Source organism: Podarcis liolepis, assembly GCF_965112155.1.
Source record: "Podarcis liolepis genome assembly, chromosome: Z".
In the NCBI taxonomy this organism is placed as follows: Eukaryota; Metazoa; Chordata; class Lepidosauria; order Squamata; family Lacertidae; genus Podarcis; species Podarcis liolepis.
Genome location: NC_139570.1, coordinates 31,606,550 through 31,620,594, shown reverse-complemented (window position 1 = coordinate 31,620,594; position 14,045 = coordinate 31,606,550). Strand labels below are relative to the sequence as shown.

General features: G+C 44.9%; 1 protein-coding gene across 1 annotated transcript in view; it reads left to right on the top strand.

Moving 5' to 3' along the window:
• Positions 1–13,446, top strand: part of LOC310698311 (uncharacterized protein) — a gene marked incomplete at its 5' end in the record, with an annotated part of 139,984 nt that extends 126,538 nt beyond the window's left edge. Inside the window, one exon of the mRNA XM_083485409.1 lies at positions 13,402–13,446. The remainder of the gene's footprint in view (positions 1–13,401) is intronic.
• Between the last annotated feature and the right edge of the window lie 599 nt (positions 13,447–14,045).

Here is a 14,045-nt window from a genome sequence, read left to right as displayed (position 1 = left end):
GATTTATTTCCATATTTTGGAAAGTGGTTGGTCTGCCTTTCCATCTGTCTGTTCCTGTCAGATTGGCTGCCTTTTGAGATATTGTTGCCAAATTCTAAGAGTTCCCAAGCTGGGGACAGAAAATTTTGTTGCTGTTTACATACCTTCCAACATTTCTCTGATGAAAATAGGGACCTATTCCATAATGATAATTTTACTATTTATACCCCACACATCTTACTGGGTTGCCCCAGCCACTTTGGGCGGCTTCCAATATATATAAAAACATAATGAAACATTAAACCTTTAAAAATCTTCCCTATACAGGATTGCCTTCAGATGGCTTGGGGGTCACATAACGCCATACCCTCCAACATTGAAAATAGGGACATCCTAAGGAAAACTGGGACATTCTGGGATCAAATCAGAAACTGGGATGGCTTCTCTAAATTGGGGACGTCCCTGGAAAATAGGAACACTTGGGAGGTCTGTGGTTAGGTGTAATTTTGAATCAAGATAAGGACACAGAACATAAGAGCTTAAGAAGAGCCATGCTGGATCAGGCCAAACATTCTATTCCCACAGTGGCCAACCATTATAGGAAACCATCAAGTAGGATTTGAGCACAAGAGCAGTCCCCTTTCCTGTGGGAAAGCAACTCACATGCCAAAGCATTGCTGTCTCCAACTGTGCAAGGCAAAGCATAACCATTGTGGTTAGTAGTCACTGATAGCCCTCTCCTCCTCCATGAATTTGTCAAGTCCTCTTTTATAGCCGTCCAAGTTGGTGGGTATCACAGCCTCCTGCGGCAGCAAGTTCCACAGCTGAACCATGCACTGTGTAATTCCTTTTATCTGTCCCAAGCCTTCCAACATTCAGCTTCTGATGTGAGCAAGAATTGTAGAATTGAAGATAGCCCCACAGGTCATTTTGTCCAACCAACTGGAATCACAACTAATCATGGGCATAGCCAAGGGAGGAGCAGGGGGGGCAGTTGCCCCCACTGGATAAAGTAAAACAATAGAAAAAACTAACTGATCAATCACATTGGTTCTGCCCCCCCTAACCAAGTCCTGCCCTCCCCTAACAAAAATCCTGGCTATGCCTATGCAACTAATCACATATAACTTTTTAAACTCCACAGTAAAGCATCCAAGGATGAGATTTTAGGAAAGACAGGATAAAATAAGATAACTAACAATGAAGATAGGTTTGGGCTCAACTTTTCCCAGTAGTGAAACCTTGTGAAGTAAGGCAGCACTTTAAGCAGATTATGACTGGAATCATAATGGGTGACCAGAGCCCATCACTCTAGTCTTAGAATAAGGGAATCATGGAGTTGTAGAGTTGAAAGGGACCCCAAGGATAATGTAGTCCAAGCCTCTGTAATGCAGGAATCACTGCTAAATAATTCCTGACAATGAAGTGGTGGACTCTCATTTGTTAGAGGCTTTTGAGCTCTTCAGCTGTGGTTCCTGTGTTGCAAGGAGTTGGGCAAGATGACCCTGAGGACCAACTCTACAATTCTATGAAATACAAGGGGAGAAAAAGGAATCCCAGGACCTAGAAACAGAAAAGGTCTCCTTGGTTGGACCCTTCTGTTGTGGTGGGTGGGTGCTTGGAAAAGCAGTGGGGTCAAGAGTTTTCCCTGGTCATTTAAGAACTCCTCCTGAAGACTCAGCTCCATCCTCTGGCCTTATCTTATTGCAAGAAGATTACAACAGAAAGCCAAAAGCTTCTGTCCAAAAGCTCCTTAAGAGATCCCAGCAGATACAACAAAAATAGATTGAAATTTAATTTATAATTTGGCTCCACAAACATATTCATATTGTAGAGGTGGAAAAGGGCAATCAAAATGATGCCGTGTTTGGGACTTTTTAGTTCAGAGAAAAGGTAAGAGACAACATGATAGAAGTTTATAAAATGATGCATGGAATGGAGAAAGCAAATGGAGAAATTTATTCCTTCCTCTCTCATAATACTAGAACTTGGGGACATCCAAGTAAGCTGGATGTTGGAAGATTCAGGGCAGGTAAAAGAAAGTCCTTCTTAGTTCAACCGTGGAACTCTCTCCAACAGGAGGCAGTGATGGCCACTGACTTGGATGGCTTTAAAAGAGGATTGCACAAATGGGTTGGACTAGATGAACCTTGAGGTCCCTTCCAACTCTATAGTTCTATGAAATTCATGGAGGAGAAGGCTGTTGAGATAAGGTTGTTAATGGCTGCTAGCCACAGTGGCCATGTTCTGCCTCCATGGTTGGAGGTAGCAATAACTTGCTGAATACCACTTGCTGGAAACCACAGGAGCTATTGTGCTAGAATTTGGCTGGCTAGTTTCCCATTGTGGCATCTGGTTGGTCACTGGCCATTGGCCATTGGCCTGATCCAGATGGCTCTTTTGTTTTTTAAAGAAGTCCTCTCTAAACCTTCAGGTATTTGAAAACAACTGCCTCGTCACAAATACCCCATTTGTAGGGGGGGGGGGTAAGTGCTTGATTAGGGTAGTGACTTCAGCTACAGATCTGCTTGGAGGAAATGGAGTTTCTTTACCTATTTCAGTCTGGGTTCAGGGCAGGTTTGAGGATATTGGGAGATCATTGGTGATGACACACTTTAAGAGTGCTTGTCTCCAAGTAGATATCAAGGTATTTTATGTCCCTCATAGCTAGCTGCTTCCTTGAAGTCCTAGAATAGTAGGACTGAATGGGACTCCAAAGTGTCATCTAGACCAGTGTTTCCCAAACGTTTTTGGGCAACGGCACACCTGTTTACCGGAAAAAAATCTCGCGGCACACCACCATTAAAGCCCCGCCCCGTGACGTCAGCGCGCAGCGTCACGCCGGGAGGGACGCACAAAAGTCAAAGTTTTTTCCCTCCCCGCGAAGCAACGAAAGAGGGCGCCTCAACACCGGGAGGTGGGCAGGGAGCGGGGGGAGCGGCCAGACGGGCTCCGCTGGGGGACTTTCGGCTGCCGGAGGCGGGGAAGGGGCGGCTGCAGCGGACCCGGAAGTGGTTGCGCCCATCGGGGGCGGTGGGAGCGCGCCGTGCGGGTTGGTGGGTGGGGGAAGGAGAGGAAGAGGAGGGGGCGGCGGCGGCGGCCGGAGGCTGGACGGATCCGCGCAGGGACGGCGCGCGAGCCGGGAGGAGGCGCGAAGAAGGAGGCAAGGCGAGAGCAGCGCGGCTCGGGATGCATTCGGACTGCCGGCTGCTGCGCCCGAGACGCGGGGTATGGTGAGCAGCCCGGAGCGCCCGCTCCCCCGGGGGACCCGGCCGGCGCTGGCCTCCCTTCTCCTCCTCCTGTTGCTGCTCAGGCGGGACGCGGCGGCGCAGAAAGGTGCGTGCGGGAGCCCCGCCGGGAGGGGAGGGACCAGAGCCTTCCCGCCTTTCTTGCTTGGCGCCCACCCAAAAGCCCGCCGGGTTTTCGCGCCTTCCTCCAGTAGGCCGGCCGAAGCGAGCGGCGATGGGATGTGGGAGCTCGCTCGCTCGCCGCCCCGCGTGTGCTCGCCGCCGCCGCCCCGCCTCTCGCCGCCCGACTCGCCCGCCTCCCTCCCACGGCACACCAGCCGGTGTCTCACGGCACACTAGTGTGCCGCGGAACACCGGTTGGGAAACACTGATCTAGACCAAATATCTGTAATGCAGGAATTGTGGCTAAACAATCCCTGACAGATGGCCATCCAAGTTTGGTATAAAAACCTCCAATGAATAATAGAATCATAGATTTGGAAGGGGCCGAATGTGTAATTTACGAGAAACCTCTGGCAAGGCAGGAATTGCAGCTCATATCTGTCATTGGTTTCTGGAAATGTCTTTTGATTATCACATGATTAATCTATTTATATTTCATTCAGTGCCAAAATAGTCTCATTCACAAGGTATAGAAACCAAGTTGCACAAACTACTAAAATATAAATATCCATCATTTAAACTACACAACAATAAGTCCTTCTGACTTTATGTATAGAACAATCTCACCCTTGTGATCATCTATTGAAATAATCTTCTATACTCTTTTTCTAGTTGTATATCCAGTAGTCCCAGCAGGAACAGTTCTGATTTCAGTTGAACACTTACCGTACCTTCAAAATCATTTGTATCAATGTATGTATTTGTAGCCAATATTTTTTAGCTTTTTACACACCCACGAAGCATGATAAAATGCCCCTTTGTGTACTTGACACTTCCAACAAACATTTGGAACATTTTTATGCATTTTAAATAACTTATCATGAGTTAGATACCAAAGGTACATCATTTTATAAAAATTCTCTTTTAAATCATAATTTAGTGTGTATTTTAACCCCTTTGTCCACATGTGTTCCCACCGTTTCATCTATGCATTATTAACATTTTTTGTCCATTTAATCATGCATTATTTAACTTGTTCCTCTTCCATTTCTATTTACAGCAACAGTTTATACATTTTTAATTTAACATGTTCATCATTATTTCACAATTGTATCACAAAACCCATCTTACTTTGTTCCATACCCCAAGTCTCTTTATCCAACTTAAATCTCTCTGCTAATTGTAACTGAAAAAACCACTGGAAGTTATAATGTCCCACTGTTAATTGTTCCCTTGTTTTAATTTTGCAATATCCTTGGTTCCACTGTAATAACTCTTGATAAGTTAACCATTTCTCTTTACCCATCAGCTCTTTTCTACAGAAAGCTTCTTGCAGTGAAAACTATAATGGTGTCTTGGTGCATCACCTAAATTTATATCTATTCCAGATTATTAATTTAACACATTTAATAAAGTGGTTCTTAACATCCACATTTACATAATTTACATTGACTTTATCATAAGGGCATGGGTGGCGCTGTGGGTTAAACCACAGAGCCTAGGGCTTGCTGATCAGAAGGTTGATGGTTCGAATCCCTGCAACGGGGTGAGCTCCCATTGCTCTGTCCCAGCTCCTGCCAACCTAGCAGTTCAAAAGCACATCAAAGTGCAAGTAGATATATAGGTACCGCTCCGGCGGGAAGGGAAACAGCGTTTCCAAGTGCTGCGCTGTTTCACCAGACGTGGCTTAGTCATGCTGGCCACATGACCCGGAAGCTGTACGCCGGCTCCCTCGGCTAGTAAAGTGAGATGAGCGCAGCAACCCCAGAGTGAACCTAGCGGTCAGGAACCTTTACCTTTTTATCATGCCAAAAATATCTGTGCCATTCAAACCTTAAGCCTTATCCTTCGAATTCCAAAAGTCTTTTAATTCTAAATGTAACCATTCCTTCACTAAGCAATTAATACATTTTATTTATTTAATTTATATCCCAGCCTTTTCTCCCAGGAGCTCATGGTGGTTTACATGGCTCCCCACCTCCTCATTTAATCTCTAATAAAAAACCCTGTGACATAGGCTAGGCTGAGAAGCAGTGACTTAATGGCTGAGTGGGAATTTGAACCCTGGTCCTTCTCAGGTCCAAGACAGATGCTCTAACCACTACACCACACTGGCTCTCAGGTAGGAGGGTGTTGGACTTTTTGAGGTGTCTTTTTGCACCACAGACTCCCAGGGTGGGGACGGGGACAGATGATGTAATTCTAATCTGTCTCCCATTTCTGTTTTATCTCTTTTTTGTTGAGCCAGTTCTAGCCTTCGATTGCTGCATTCCAAATATGGGGCTTGGAATTATAGAACCAGAGAACTGTAGTGTTGGGAAAGGACCCCAAGGGTCATCTAATCCAACCTTCTGCAATGAGAAATCACAACTAAACAATCCATGAAAGATGGCAATATAGCCTTTGTATCTCCTACTGGGGATTGCACTGCACAGAAGACCCTGACAAGTGTGAGGCATCCTCTGTGTTGGCATTTTTTGCCGAACACAATTGTGGCTCAGAGTGCACATGATACCACAAGCGGCACTGGGTTTCCTTACTCCCTGCTGAGCTTGGCTAGCCATCTGTCAGGGATTCTTTAGCTGTGATTCTTGCAATGCAGCGGACTGGAATAGATGGTCCTTGGGGGTCCCTTCTGACACTACAATTCTATAATTTAGTCCTTGTCTTCGGGCAACCGTCTCCATGCCCACCGGGGGAGACACAATGGGAAAAGCTTTTACTGGCTGCAGAGGCATCTGGCATGCCCTGGGCTCTGCTTTCTTGGAGGTTTTTAAGGAGAAGTCAGATGGTAATCTGTCATAGACGCTTTAGTTGTAATTCCTACATTGCAGTGGGTTGCACTGGATGAACTTTGGGATGCCTTGCAATGCGACAATTCTATGATCAAGGAATGTGAAGATTTTAAACAGAGGTTGGATGACCATCTGTTAGGGATTCATTTGCTGTGATTTCTGCTTTGCAGAGGGTTGGACTAGATGAACCTTGTGGTACCTTCTATTTCTACGATGCTATGATTCTATCCTGGGGACTGGGAGAGAAGCTTCCCCCCTCAGCAGCTTGCACAAAGGCTCACACTCTCTTCTGAATACTTGTTCCAAGGTCCATTGGCTCGAGTGGGACAAAGAGGCCATTGTGTGCAGCCTCGCAGCATCCAGGCTGGCTCTTCAATCACTGCCTGTAAACATAACCCCCTGGCATTGTGTGAGATTTCATTCAGACCGCTCCGACTTGCAAAAAGGCTTGGATTAGGGGCGCTGGGAGAGGCCCAGGCGGTCTCCTGACACATGGAAGTCCTTATGAGCTGTGCCAAACGGACGCGCTGAGCAAGTTTAAATTTGTCCAATCCTCTTTTAAAGCCATCCAAGTTGGTGGCCATCCCTGCCTCCTGCCAGCATTCCTGGCATCTGTTGGGTGGCTGGTCCACACAAGCAAATTCCGCTCTGAAACTCGCAAGGTTCAGCAACACACAACTGATGAGATGAGCGGGCAAGATTTTCATCTCTCAGCCTCGGAGGCAGCATAGCTAAAAATATATGCCTGACCTTTTTTCTTTGTGTGTGGCTGAAATCACTCACAGGAACCAGAGAAAAGGTGAGCAGCTGCCAGGGGAGATTGGAAGATCAGAATTGCCTCCCGGAGCAGAAGAGGGAGGTGGCTGCATCTGCCCAGAGACAGCTTGGTTGACAGCCCTCCTCTTCACTCCTGCCTGTCAAGAAGACATTTGCTACTGCAGGGCTAGCAGGACCCACCGCCTGAGTTTCCCAATATAGGAGGTGGCCTTTAGTTGAGATTGCTACATTGTAGAAGGTTGGACTAGATGATGCCTGGAGTCCCTTCCAACTCTACAATTATCTCCCTTCAGCACAGAGCCCAAGCTCTTAACTTGGATCATAAGTCCTCTGTGATCTGATTCACCAGTTCAGACCAAGGCTGCAGGCCTCAGAATGGTAGATTTGGAAGCATACCCAGAGCATCATGTAGCCCAACCCCCTGCAATGCAGGAATCACAGCTCAAGAATCCCTGATGGGTGGTCATCCAACCTCTGCTTAAAAGTCTCCAATGAAGGAGAATCTGCCACCTTCAAAGGGTCTGTTCCACTGCTGAAGAACTCTTGCCTTTAGGAAGCTATTCCTAATGCTTAGTCAGAATCTCTTTTCTCTCTTATTCAGATCCATTGGTTTGGGTCCTCCCCTCTGGCTCCACCTTCCCTGGGACAGCCCTTCAAATATTTGAAGATGGCTTTCTTGTTATCTCTCCGTCTCCTCTTCTCCAGGCTAAACATACCCAACTCCCTCAACCGTTCCTCATCCAGCTTGGTTTCCAGACCCTGGATCATCTTGGTCACCCTCCTCTGCACATGTTTCAGCTAGTCAATATCATTCCTAAATTGTGGCACCCAGAGCTGGACAGAGTCTTCTTCTTCTTCTTTGGCGATCGCTCGTAGCCGAGTAAGATTGTCTTCCATAGACACTGTTTTAACAATGAGTCTGTAAGTGACTGTGGAGGCCAATTCTGTTTTTTTTAATAAGATATCTATTAAGATTTTCAAAGTATTACAAAATAAAAAGAAAAAAAAGAAAAATACAAAATAAAAATAATTAAAAACAACTCAATCTTTCCATTACTTATTTTTCATTAGCTTGTTTCCCGGACCTCCTCACGCCTCCCTTTTTTGTATTCCAATTCAGTTTGTTGGTTCAGCAAATCCTTCCCCTCTTTGTTTATCCTAATCTTTAATCTTAAAATATTATAACATTAAATCTTTACCTATTAATAATCCATTTTTCATATTCCCTTATAGTATTGCAGCTAAAAACCCCTTAGTTTCTATCCAGCATCGTTCTAACATTCATTAATTTTACAATATTTCTGTAAATAGTCTTTAAATTTCTTCCAATCTTCTTCCACCGACTCTTCTCCCTGGTCTCGGATTCTGCCAGTCATTTCCGCCAGTTCCATATAGTCAATCACCTTCATCTGCCATTCTTCCAGAGTGGGTAGATCTTGTGTCTTCCAATACTTTGCAATGAGTATTCTTGCTGCTGTTGTGGCATACATAAAGAAAGTTCTATCCTTCTTTGGCACCAATTGGCCGACTATGCCCAGGAGAAAGGCCTCTGGTTTCTTCAAGAAGGTATATTTAAATACCCTTTTCAATTCATTATAGATCATCCCCCAGAAAGCCTTAATCCTTGGGCACGTCCACCAAAGGTGAAAGAATGTACCTTCAGTTTCTTTACATTTCCAACATTTATTATCGGGCAAATGATAGATTTTTGCAAGCTTGACTGGGGTCATGTACCACCTGTATATCATTTTCATAATATTCTCTCTTAAGGCATTACATGCCGTAAACTTCATACCTGTGGTCCATAACTGTTCCCAGTCAGCCCTCATTATGTTATGTCCAACATCTTGTGCCCATTTAATCATAGCAGATTTCACCGTTTCATCCTGAGTATTCCATTTCAACAGCAGGTTGTACATCCTTGACAAAATCTTAGTTTTGGGTTCTAACAGTTCTGTTTCTAATTTTGATTTTTCCACCTGGAAACCAGTTTTCTTGTCCGAATTATATGCCTCCATTATCTGATAATAATGAAGCCAATCTCGCACTTTGTTTTTTAGTTTCTCCAAACTCTGCAATTTCAGTCTATCTTGTGGAGGCCAATTCTGGATCCACACATCCTTCCACAGTGGCCTACCAAAGCAGAATAGAACCATACGATGATTTCCCTTGATTGGACACATTGGTTCTCAGTTTCTAAAACTTTGATGGGTTATCATTGAGTCAGACTGGTACACTGGTACAGAGAGCTGCTCCATCCAGGTTCCTTCTCCACTGTTCCTCTATGGCAGGCTTCCTCAACCTTGGCCCTCCAGATGTTTTGAGACTACAATTCCCACCATCCCTGACCACTGGTCCTGCTAGCTAAGGATCATGGGAGTTGTAGGCCAAAAACATCTGGAGGGCCGAGGTTGAGGAAGCCTGCACTACGGTCTGCTCCTGCTTTGAAGGTCTTTTTTCCTCTTGTGGCTTACCGCAGCCTACTCCAAAACCCCAGGGTCTCCATGGAAGTGTGAACACATGTGTTCAGGGGTAATTGAGGATTAATCCCAACACTTCACACCTCCTTAATGAGGTGTGAACGACCCTTCAAAAACCCACCTTGCTGGATTCCAGGAGGAGGTGGATTCCACAGCTCAGAATGCTCCAGTCTGAGCTTGAAGGTGGAGCTAGAAAGTATCCCCCAATCTGGTGCCCTCCAGATGTATTAGACTACAACTCCCACCAGCCCTGGTCCCACCAGCCCCTGGTCACTGGAGGCCATAAGACCTCTGTTTAAAAACTTCCACTGAATAATAGAATTGTAGAGTTGGAAAGGATCACAAGAGTCATCTAGCCCAACCTCTTGCAATGAAGGAACCAAAATTAATGTGCTTGAAAACATTTGCCTGCAGATCCCTCTTCAGAGCATCAACAGCTTCAACTGACTTTATTTTTTGCATGCTTTGATTTTGCTGTTTCAGATTTTCAAAAGCTGGCAGGTGTGACTGGCAACTCCACTCCTGAAGAGCAGGTGGTCTCTCTGGGTCATCCAGGAGCAGGAGCAGGTCAGGAAGGAAGGTGAAAGAAAGCTCCCTTTCCTGGTCTTTGTCATGTGCCTGCTGCTGCATGAGTTTTGCATGCCACCCTTCACTCAGCTCCTTTCCAGAAGCCAGCCTTCATTGTTGTTGCTGTTGCTGTTGCTGTTATTTTAATCACTTTAAGTTTGTCCACTACCTTTATACATCACTATGCACAATGCGGCTTATGAGCTGAAGAAACAACAAAAGATGCAATGAAGATAGCTCAGTTTGCAGGGGTCAGCAAACTTTTTCAGCAGGGGGCTGGTCCATTGTCCCTCGGACCTTGTGGGGGGCCGGACTATATTTTTTGGGGGGAAATGAATGAATTCCTATGCCCCACAAATAACCCAGAGATGCATTTTAAATAAAAGGACACATTCTACTCATATAAAAACACACTGATTCCTGGACCATCCGCGAGCTGGATTGAGAAGGTGATTGGGCCGGATCCAATGCCTACCCATGCCATAAAACATAAGACCCTTAATCGTAGGGTCGTGGGATTGAGCTCCACGTTAAGCAAGAGTCCTGCACTGCAGGGGCTGGACTAGATGACCCTCACGGTCCCTTCCAACTCTACGGATCTATTATTCTATATGACCACACATCCCATAACAATCCGATCCAATGCAAAAAAACCCATAATAAAAATATAAATTTAAAATAAACTTGTAACAAATAAAGTACCGGTAATATTCAATAATTTAGTTCATGAAATTTATACACTTTGTGGTTGTAGACAAAAAAAACTGAAAGCGGATTACAAAAAAGATAAAACAATAAAATCACTAAAAAGAATTACAACCACAATTTGAAACATACAGATATTCAACACCACAATAGAATAGACTAAAACAAATTAAAACTCATGCAGACTTTCTGAACATCTGGGCAGGCTTGTTTAAATAAGATTTATTTATTTATTATGCCTCAGAGTCACATGATAAATTTAATTCTCAGAATATCAGCAAATAATAATTAAGCAGACGTTCACTCTCAACAACTACAGAAAATCATTACTGAACTACAATCAATAAAAAGAACAGCTGGTCGCAATACATAAAATACCACAATGCATTAACAAAAACATGTAAAAGGATCACATAACTCACATAAAATTATTATTATTTTTTAAAAAATATATGAATAAATAAAATTTCCCCTGCACTCCTCTTTGCCTTACTTCGCTGTGAAGAAACAGTGACCTTGTTTCTCCTCTGGAATGGCAACTGAAAGACAGGGCCAAGGTCAGTGACCCTCACTGGCAGCTTTGTTGGTGGGGAAAGCCCCCCCCCCCCCCGGTTGACAGGTTTGCATTTTGGCACTTGGGAAGGGGCCCCTCAACCTCCACCTGGTGGAGGAATGGATGGAGAAAAGGATTCAGGTACAGAGTTGGAAGAGGAAGAGGAAGATGACCTACTCTGCCTGCCTCTAAAGCAATTGCACACCCACACACTCACACACATACAAAGTTTTGCCTTTAGGAGTCTTCATTTTTTGTGCTTTTCAAAAGCATCTAAAAACCTAAGGTTGACATGTCATGAGGATCCCAGAAATGATAAAGGGTCTGAATAAACAAAGCTTTGTGAGAATGGTTGAGGGAGTTGGGGATGTTTAGCTTGGAGAAGAGGAGACTGAGAGGTGACATGAGAGCCATCTTCAAATATGTGAAGGGCTGACACAGGAAACATGGAGTGAGATTGTTTTCTGCTGCTCCAAAAGGGAGGACCTGAACCAATGGATTAAAGTTACATGAAAGGAGATTCCAACTAAAAATTAGGAATAACTTCCTGACAGCATGAGCTGTTTGACAGTGGAACTTATGGGAGGAAATATATAAATCACCTGCATGGGGGGATTCATAAAAGACTGGATCCCTAGATTCAAAATGCAGGGTTAAACACAGTCTCCAGCCAGAGAGAGCTCACATCAGAGTTTTAAAGTCACAAAAGCGAGCAGCTGTGTAGCGTGGGAATATAGGCTGTTAAACCTTTTAAATATCCCATCCTGAGTCACTACCAGAGCTTCCTCATTTCTACCACACACCTTAGTAAGTTTAAAAATTCTTTACTTGCAAAGTTTCAGAAGTCAGGTTCATGCATTTATCCATGCAGCGCAAGTAAACACAGGCAGAAATCTTGAGACACCAAAGATAGTGAACTAGCTCCACACAAGCAGTCTTAGCTTGTAGGGAGCAATCTTAGGCATGGTCAGTTTGCTTGGTGAAAGGAGAATGAACAAATGAGGAAACATAAATTTCTTCCAGGTGAGTTGTGTGACCTAGCAGAGTCTAGGAGCACAATTCTATGATCTTAACCCCTTCATGCATTAACTAGTCTTATGCTTGCTAGTTATATTTGACTGCAATATCCCACAGAACAGACTCCCTCAGAAGGTGGTGGACACTCCTTCCTTGGAGGTTTCTAAGCAGAGGTTGGATGGCCATCTGCCAAGGATTCTTTAGCTGCAATTCCTGCATTGCAGGGGGTCGGACTGGATGACCCTTGGGGTCCCTTCCAGCTCTGCAATTATATGACTCTGCAAGTTATATGACTATCACCAGAATAAGGTTGAGATCATATGAAGAGTTTGTCAGGCCTTTTCTGAGCCTTCTCTCCATCCCACTCCCACCCTCCCCACTTCCTAAATGCAGAAACTGAAGAGGTACTTAAGGCTGGGCTGTGTATATTGAAAAGCTCAAATCCCTTTAGAATTTAATCTCTCAGTGATGGATTTAAAACTGTTGCAGGCAGCTGGGTTCTTATTTTATCCAGGGAGGTTGTGGTGAGTCTTTGAAGCAGGCTTTGATTGAAAACAGTGTCTCGGGTTCCAGAGTTCCCTCCTCACTGCAAACGTCCAGTGTTGCTTCTGTTTGACAGATATTTACTGACAGCTCCAGGGAGGGAAGACCCTCTTGAGTTGTTTTTTTGGGGGGGGATTTGGCTCAGTGACATCAGCGTGTGAGTAGAACATCCCCTGGGGGCAAATTCCAGCCCAGCAATGAGCTCATCGGATGGAAATAGATCAGCTCTGTTCACAAAATGCTGCTCACTGCAAGAATCACACAACACCCATGTAGGGGGCTGGAGGGGGAGAGAAATGTGCCAAAATTCAACAGAGCCAATTCCAACATTTATTCAGAGCCAGCATTGCCAGGGCAGGAACATCCCAGATCCTGAGATTTCAGGGCTGAAACTGGAGACCTGGAGGTGGCCCCAGGTGCTGTCACAGGGCAAACCCTGGAGATGGAGGTTAATTGGGAGAGAGGAGCAGATATTGGCAAGTTGATTAAGTTGAACTTGTGCAGAGGAGGGAGACCAGGATGCTAAATGGTCACGTACAGTGGTATCTCAGGTTACATACACTTCAGGTTACATACGCTTCAGGTTACATACGCTTCAGGTTACAGATTCCGCTAACCCAGAAATAGTGCTTCAGGTTAAGAACTTTGCTTCAGGATGAGAACAGAAATCAGGCTCCGGCGGCAGAACAGAAATCAGCAGCAGGATGAGAACAGAAATCAGCAGCAGGAGGCCCCATTAGCTAAAGTGGTGTTTCAGGTTAAGAACAGTTTCAGGTTAAGAACGGACCTCTGGAACGAATTAAGTACTTAACCCGAGGTACTACTGTAGTTACCAAGTTTTTTTCCTGTGATCGCTGCATTTCAGGGTTTGGTCTACATGACCCTCAGCATCCCTTCCAACCCTACAATTCTATGATTGTAGAGCAATATAAGCCTTGGAAGTCTGCCTTGCATGGTGTATCCTCATACCTTATATGGAATTTGACAGAAATGGGACAGGTTGCCCTCCAGCAAACTCTGCTGGGTTTTTCCACCAAGAAATTCCCCTTCTTGGTTTGGACACTCCTCTTTTGCTGGATCAGGCTGATGATGGTATGCTGAGGCTTTGGCCTACAGGCGAAATTTCTTTCACAGTACTTTATCTCTGCCAGGGTGTGGCCCAGGTTGGAAACCTTGACGGGGTGAGGTGGGGGCAACTCCTGAATGTCTGTCTCTCTGTGTGACTGTTGCATATTGTCTTTTCTGTGCTCCTGTTGGAAGAGGCCAGCCACCAAGCAAT